The following is a 9275-nucleotide window of genomic DNA, read 5'->3' on the forward strand; positions in this document are numbered from 1 at the left end:
TTCTGCTAACAGTTTTTGTACAAGTGAGACATTAAGGAAAATGTAGAAATGTAGTTCAAATTGTGATGTGAAATCATAGGCAGTACCTTACGCTGCAGACGAGACCAATGTGTAACAAGATTATTCCAGTCATTGTCTGATAAATATAGCACCGGAGACTTTACAGAAATTTCATTTAGAGGCTTGCCATCAAAGTGTACTTGCCTCAGGTAGGAATGATACTTCATCAACGAGTGCTTGAAAAGCGCAACCAACCCTTGCTCGTCTTAACAATCCAGTTTGGTCCTCACCTATTTAAAATAATGAAATCTTGTGTCTTCTGTTAGCAGAAACATATGCAATAATTACCATGAATAACATTAGTACATTACTTACGCGTAAGTTGCGGAGGAAGACTGGAAATTTGTTCCGTGTCTGCGGTATAATCTTTCCATGAAGGAAAGATGCGCACAAAGTTACTGACAACAATATAAGCTTTGTCTTCTAAACTGGGAAGAAATGGAACATGGGTCCTATTTGCTGCAATTGGGGCTCTCTCTGCTTTGAAAAGGGATTTGGCAACTGGATTTTGTGTACTCTTTGCTAGAATGGGGGTTTTGCGTCGTAGAGATGGTGCTATGTCAACTGGCATCATCATACTGTTTGCTCAAGATGGGGTCTGCTGAGCTGGGGCATCAGAAATGACCAGTGTAGTAGGGCTAGAGTCTGCTAGAGTTGGGGCCGTGTTTTGTGGGCCAGGTGATATTGCAACTACACCTAATGGGCTATTTGGTTTATCAGGTGTCACTACCTTTTCCAAATACTTTGCTCGTGCTCCTCCGTGATCAGCAATCACCCTCTTCCTTTTGAATGTCTGACACACAAGAATAACATTTGAATGGATAAATATGGTATGATGACGGATGGAATATGTACTGAAAATGGATAGGCAGGGCGTATTCACATACACGATGTGTAAACTAAGCTAATGGCAGTGCAACAAAGTAGAAGCAATGCAAAGCATCAGTTGCAAGATATGTGCGACCAATATAACTTTGGGAAGTTAGAGCAAGCACCTTGATGGGTGAATAGGATAGGGCATCTGCCTCTGACTCCTCCACTAGGGAGCTACATTGACTTAGGTCTCCCTCTAGCTCAGAATCACTGTTAGGATCATATTCTGAGCATGATTCTATAGGTGGAGAGCGTTTTCATTGCATCCAGACTTGATTTCAGTCCCTTAATGCCATGTTTGACATCCATGGCATTGTTCTGCTTTATTCTTTTCATGCGTGCAACCTCACAATCATTATGATGCTATTCAGAATCTGAGATTCATGAAAACACAAAGAGTAGTCAGATTATCAATGGAATGCATTGCAGATTCAACTCGAAGAGTGTCTCCCTATAAACCCCTACATATGCAAAGTTCACCCCAACTGTGCTTACTAGACCACACACAGAAATACAAACCTCTTATGTCTCTATAACAGGCAGACACACATTTCAAAACTGAAGTAGGAACATTAGAATCATATCAAATTCGTATTTGAACAAATAAACTAAGGAATTATGAGTGGCATACTGTTTAGCTTCAAGGGTGGAGTGCTGGTAGTGCGACACAAAGCAAGTAGGCAGATTGTATTCCATGTAAAAGATCGTAGTCTATGTAAAAGATGGAAATGACACTTTCTTTCTATACAATGTAGTGTTTGTTGCCCACACATGATGGAAGAGATCACACAGAGAAATACTATTCACTCATGTCTATGGTTCCAGTATTTTGAAACAGGGTGGTCCACCCTAAAAGAATATTGACAACAAATATGACAAGGCAAGCATAGATGTAGTGAATCAATCATTTACTTGTGAGCTTACTAGGACAAGTATGCAGAATTGTAACTGCAGTAAGAGATCGTCCAAAATAAGAACCAAGAAGTTTGTCCAGCACTTCTTGTTTGCAACTAATCAACGTGAATAATTGGATATCATATCGAATGAGTAAGAAAGACAAGTAAAATTGTCAACAAACCTAGCCTGCAATAGTAATATGGGTCAATGTCACCACGACCAACAATCTAAAATGACTAGTGTCTGTTCCTCAGGCCGGAATTTTGAAACCCTGTGAACTTAATTTACAGGTACTAAAGATTACTGAAATACATCTGAACCATTAAGTGTAGGTAGCACTCAACACACAACAAATCCTAATGACAATCCTGCCTAATGAGTAATGAATCAATTAGAAAATGGGTAATGAGGAGTGGATGCTGAGTGTTGAGGATGTATCTCAAGATAAATCGGGTTGGCTTAGTGGGTGCTGCATGCCTGAGCCCTGAACGGACTGGGAAGGTAGGCACGGCGGCGCGTCCAAGCAGCGGTGACGCTATTGGGCGAGCGGCTCCTGACGTCCTATTAGTCCAGCGTCTCCTCCAAGAGTCATGCCGCCCGGGGACGACAAGTCACTAGTGAGGCAGGCGGCTGGGGGCGAGTAGAGATCGGAAGCGCGCATCAGAACTGAGGGGAATTAGGTCCTGGGCCGACTCAAAATCCTAGGGTGGGTCGTGGCCCACCATGGGCACCCTGTAGAGATACACACCCGAGCGGCGAACATGCATTTTCAAAACTGAATCAGGAATATTTAGCTGACCAATTAAACGACTCTATTTTAATAATATCAGATTTGTATTTGAACAACTAAGCTTGTTTATCTTGATGGGTGGAGCAGTGCTATTATGACATGAAGAACATATGCTCATCGTATAGTGATCATAAAAGGGGGAAACCCTAAGCTTGTTTTAGAGCAAAAGAGGGTTTCCCCTCCGATTTCTATTAAAGAAACCACTACGGAACCAACATGATCAATTAAACCCTAAGCATGATCAATTAAACCCTATTATGACTGTGCCATGGAAGATTTAAAGATACAAACAGAAGAAATGCTATTTAGCATCCATTGTTTGCTTCGAACTAAGAACTAAATTTTAAGAGCTAAAAAGAAAGTACAGTAACCAAGTTACGATCTATTTTCTGGTTGAGATCAAAAAGTTGAGGAGATATGAAATACCACCTCTCTTGCCGCGCAGTGTAGGCATTGGGGGTGCGATGGCTGTCGGTGGCATTGAAGTAGATCTGTGACGGTAGAAGGGTGCATTGGGGGATAAGTCCCATTGCGGTGGAAGAGAAGGTTGTGTGAGAAGCCCCGACAAAGAGGACGATGGCGCTGATGAAGCGAGAGGACATGATGCAAGGCTCTTGGTCCGTCGCCGTGGATGAGAAACATCCATATCTAGCAGTGGACGACGCGGTCTTGTTAGGCGCTTCAGCATGGTGGAGGATGGTGGCAATGGATGGAGTGGCGGACAGAGGAGGCTGGTGTGGGGATGGTGTTCTAGCGCGGACGATGTATGAATGAGAAAATGGAGGGAGAGGTATGGGGAACCATGTTATTGGGATGCGTGTGTCTGAAATATGGGAAATTTACAAACTTAGCCCCCATTTAAAATTTGGACGTCTTATCGGTTGGGGATAGGACGGTAATCTCGCATCTCGCCAATATTTGCCTAGAGTGATTTCGAGCGAGGAGAGGGTGTTTTGGCGCCCATGGTTGGCGCCCACAGTGTATGAACGAGGCTGACATGTAGGGCGGTTGTGTCATGTATGAGTGAAGTTACAAACCCGCCCCTATTGAAAATATTTGCCTACATCGATTTTGGCCGAGTCGAGTTTGTTTTGCCGCCCACTGTGTATGAATGGGGAAATGGAGGGAGAGACAAAGGTCTTTCAGATGAGCTTGAATCAAATGTGTTTTTCCGCCCATGTTTGGCACCCACCATGTCGGAATGGGCTCAGAGGTGGTCGTGTCATGTCTACTTGAAGTTACTAACCTACCCCTATTGAGAGCAGTGGAAATCGGGCCGATGGATTGTCCGTGTAAGGGGTAGACAGTAATTTTCATCTCCCAAACACTTGGCTTTGGGCAGCCAATGTGGGAGTGGACATTTTGCCGCTTCTTTCGAATTTTGGGACAATAAGCATCCACGTTTACCCTGGCAACTAAATTTGAATCCATTTTGTATTCCTATATGAATTTTTATAAATCATTCTATGTGTTTTTGTATATCTTCAAAAGAACGACAAAGATGTATTCCACTGTCATATATGAATATGATTTACAAATGCCAATACTCGAATTCATAAGCTAGAATCCAGTTTAAGGTGAATTCGAATATTTTAAACCACTTTATGTCCAACTCAAGTGTCACATGAAGCATAGTCTGTACACCCATTTAGATATGTACAAAAGCGATGTATCAAGATTCAAATACCGAGTCAATAAACCAATAATGTACAAAACTAACAGACATATAAACACTTATAGAGTATATGGATCAATAATATCAACTAACAGACATAAGCCAGGTTGTTGTACTTTTTTTGCTAGAAGAGTATCCTTTTTTTAGCGAAGCTAGTACAACATCTTGGCCCTTTATGATGCGCGCCACTTAAGGTCCATCTATACTACTATTATTGTTGAATGCACATTCAGCCCGATTGGCATATTTGTAGGTCTGGCACAACAATCAAAATGAAATGTCTCCGAGTCTTATGAATTAATATAGACTCGTGCTAAAAAAATACAAACCAAGAAACAAAAAACAATTATTACATGATCTCTAAAACAAATGGTTTGATCAATTACATGAACAAACAACACAAAGGTTATTCAACGATTGAAAGAACATTTCACCTATGATTTACCAAGTGGGAATTTAATTTCCTTTTTTCCTTCAGGACCTTAACTATGCAGTCAGTATCAGCTTGCTTCATTTTGAAATCCACCAAATATTTAATGGTTGTCTTGAGTACTGCTTGTGATTGTGCCGTTTGCTTCCTCAACATGTCAACTTCATCTCTAAGTGCAGAAGGAGAATATCTTTCTACCAATGGTTTAGCCTCTAGAGCATCAGCAGTTGGCAATTCATGATGCACGATTAGGCCGGTGCTACTGCTGTGGGATGATACAACATCCATGGGGACCTCACTCTTTGATCTTAGGCTAACCTATTTTGCCATTAAAGTTCCGATTGGATTCTGAAAAGTTGAAGTTAGCAAAACATCTCAACTGGGAGTTATAACAACAAACCAGTTAAACAAACAAGGAATTAAAGAGTTTCAATTGGATGCTGAAAAGTAGTTATTAACATCATTGTAACCAGTTGTTGCAGTAGCAAAGCAGTTAAACAAACAAGTTTTGTAAAAGGTACCTGTTGTGGCATTGGAGTTTCTCTTGGATCCTGAAAAGTTGAGTATCCAGTAATGTGATTAGAGCAACCGGTTGTAGCAGCAAAGCCGTTAAACAAACACGTTTTGCAAAATGAACCTGTTGTGGCATTGGAGTTTCTCTTGGATCCTGAAAAGTTGAGTAGTCAGTAACTTGATTAGAGCAACAAGTTACAGCAGCAATCCTATTACACAAATATATTTTTGAAAATGTACTTGCTGTGCAATTGGACTTCCAGTTGGATCCTGAAAACTTGAAGTTGGTAAGATGATTACAACAACAAGTTACAGCAGCAAACCAGGTAAACAAGGAAGTTTTCGAAAACATACCTATTGTGCCAACGGAGTTTCAGATGGATCCTGCAAACTTGAATGTTAGCAATCATAAATGAAGTGTTGTAAGAGCCATAAGGAACTAACATCAAACTAGTAAAACGAACTAGTTTTGGCAACGTATTTAATTACACATTAACTAGTAAACTAACAAGTTATTGGCAATGTATTAAAGTAACAAGTCGGTACCGTTTACCAGCAACACAGACATCAGTAAATTTATTTGATGTAAGCAAAATGATTCCAACACATATATAGGTTAAAAAGATGGCGTCCCTCATATAAACCTGACAGTTGTCTATCTATGAACATGCAAACATTACTAGTGCTACAAGTGATAACAACAAACCATTTAAACAAACAAGACATTAGAACGTAAATTACACGTGAATTCTGCTGCACCCTAGAAGTACATATGACCAGCTATCTATGTGCTTAAGTAGCTATTTAAGTTCAGGCAAACCTGTAATTCTTAACAATAAGTATCAAACACATAGATAGGCGCAGTCTATAATAGGATTAACAGGCTATGGTATTATGTAATCAGTAGCAAACGAAATTAAGCCAAGCAACGTAATTGAACAATTTTGCAATAAGTGGCTAACTAAAATTCCAAGAATCAGGTAACTGAACTTACGCTAGCTCTTTGTACAGGCACACTGCAACTTCTTTTTCGCTTACAAGGTTCTACGAAGGAGTCCATGGCATCAATTGCTTGGATACGTAGTCCCAATACTTCTTTCTTCCCACACTGCATTGGTAAGTCGAATGGTTAAGCTGGTAAGATGGTGCATCCTTGATATGTTATATGAGGACGGGTAGTCAGACTATTTGTAGACACACACATCACACTGGATTTTACTGTATATTTCATGCGATTACATTTGGCATATCGAGATCTAAGCAATCTACAATAGGATGAAAAGACTCGCATCCTTCACATTATTGGCGAACTTAGTTCATAGAAACAAGCACTTCAACCATTATGTGGGTCAATCAAAAGTGCCACTGGAATATTTTTCACTATGCCAACCATACATGCAAAAAGGGGCGACACCACCATAGGGGCTGGTATGGGCGGTCGCCTCGGGTGGCTGGAAAGTGTGCACCTAGTTTGAGCCATCCAGGTTGGCCCAAGCTAGTTTTTTTCATCCCAACGCATGAGCAGGCAATGTAAAAAATGAAGAAAAACGTTTCAATTTGGATGGGTCAATAACGTAGGTGCTAGGCAGGCCCTATAGCAGGCTCGCGGCCCAAATGAGCGCCTCCCATATCGATCGACAGCAGGAACAATTCGTTCGCTCCAGCCTCCAGTCTAGTTCGCTCCTAACCTAGCCACTGTTGGACAGACCGACACAACACTTCCTCGCGCCCTCGTTGGAGGGCGATCGCCGGGCTTCAAGCGAATGGAAGGACAAGAAGATGAAGATCCAACCCTGGTTGTAGCCTGTGTGGGAGGTAGCTGTTGGGGAACACAGTAATTTCAAAAAATCTCCTACGCACACGCAAGATCTAACATGGTGATGCATAGCAACTAGAGGGGAAGAGTGTTGTCCATGTACCCTCGTACACCGTAAGCGGAAGCGTTATGACAACGCGGTTGATGTAGTCATACGTCTTCATGATCTGACCGATCCTAGTACAGAAAGTCTGGCACCTCCGCGATCTGCACACGTTCGGCTTGGTGATGTCCCATGAACTCTCGATCCAGCTGAGTGTCGAGGGAGAGCTTCGTCAGCACGACGGCGCGATGACGGTGATGATGAAGCTACTGGCGCAGGGCTTCGCCTAAGCACTACGATGATATGAGCGAGGTGGGTTATGGTGGAGGGGGGCACCGCACACCGCTAAGGGATCAATGATCAACTTCTGTATCCTAGGGTGCCCCCTGCCCCCGTATATAAAGGAGCAAAGGGGGGAGGCCGACCGACCCTTGGGGCGCGCCAGGAGAGGAGGAGTCCTCCTCCTAGTAGGAGTAGGACTCCCCATTCCTAGTCCTACTAGGAAGGGGAAAGGAAGGAGGAGAAAGAAGAAGGAAAGGGGGGCGCCGCCCCCCCTTCCCTAGTCCAATTCGGACTAGAGTGGGAGGGGGCGCACGACCTGCCCTGGCCGGCCCTCTCTCTCTCTCCACTAAGGCCCATGTGGCCCATTAGTTCCTCGGATGGGGGGGGGGTAACGGTAACCCTCCAGCACTCCAATTTTCTCTGAAATCACCCGGAACACTTTTGGTGTTCGAATACAGCCGTTCAATATATCAATCCTTATTTCTCGACCATTTAGAGAGTCCTCATCATGTCCATGATCATATACGGGACTCCGAACTCCCTTCAGTACATCAAAACACATAAACTCATAATACTGATCATCACCGAACATTAAGCGTGTGGACCCTACGGGTTCGAGAACTATGTAGAAATGACCGAGACTCATCTCCGGTCAATAACCAATAGCGGAACCTGGATGCTCATATTGGTTCCTACATATTCTACGAAGATCTTCATTGGTCAAACCGCACAACAACATATGTTGTTCCCTTTGTCATCGGTATGTTACTTGCTCGAGATTCGATCGTCAATATCTCAAGACCTAGTTCAATCTCGTCACCGACAAGTCTCTTTACTTGTTCCGTAATGCATCATCCCGTAACTAACTCATTAGTCACATTGCTTGCAAGGCTTATAGTGTTGTGCGTTACCGAGAGGGCCTAGAGATACCTCTTTGATACTCGGAGTGACAAATCCTAATCTCGATCTATGCCAACATAACAAACACCATCGGAGACACCTGTAGAGAATCTTTATAGTCACTCAGTTACGTTGTGACATTTGATAGCTCACTAAGTGTTCCTCCGATATTCGGTTGTTGCATGATCTCATAGTCATAGGAATATGCATAAGTTATGGAGAAAGCAATGGTAACAAACTAAACGATCATCATGCTAAGCTAATGGATGGATCAAGTCAATCACATCATTCTCTAATGATGTGATCCCTTTAATCAAATGACAACTCATGTCTATGGTTAGGAAACATAACCATCATTCATTCAACGAGCTAGTCAAGTAGAGGCATACTAGTGAAATTTTGTTTGTCAATGTATTCACAGATGTACTAAGTTTCCAGTTAATACAATTCTAGCATGGATAATAAACATTTATCATGATATAATTAAATATAAATAACAACTTTATTATTGCCTCTAGGGCATATTTCCTTCAGTCTCCCAATTGCACTAGAGTCAATAATCTAGATTACATTGTAATGATTCTAACACCCATGGAGTCTTGGTGCTGATCATGTTTTGCTCGTGAGAGAGGCTTGGTCAACGGGTCTGCAACATTAAGATCCATATGTATCTTGCAAATCTCTATGTCTCATTCCTTTACTTGATCGTGGATGGAATTGAAGCGTCTCTTGATGTCCTTGGTTCTCTTGTGAAATCTGGATTCCTTTGCCAAGGCAATTTCACCAATGTTGTCACAAAAGATTTTCATTGGACCCGATGCACTAGGTATGACACCTAGATCGGATATGAACTCCTTCATCCAGACTCCTTCATTTGCTGCTTCCGAAGCAGCTATGTACTCCGCTTCACATGTAGATCCCGCCACGACACTCTGCTTGGAACTGCACCAATTGACATCTCCACCATTTAATAAAAATACATATCCGGTTTGTGAC

This window comes from Triticum dicoccoides, chromosome 2A, assembly GCF_002162155.2.
Source record: "Triticum dicoccoides isolate Atlit2015 ecotype Zavitan chromosome 2A, WEW_v2.0, whole genome shotgun sequence".
Taxonomy (NCBI): domain Eukaryota; kingdom Viridiplantae; phylum Streptophyta; class Magnoliopsida; order Poales; family Poaceae; genus Triticum; species Triticum dicoccoides.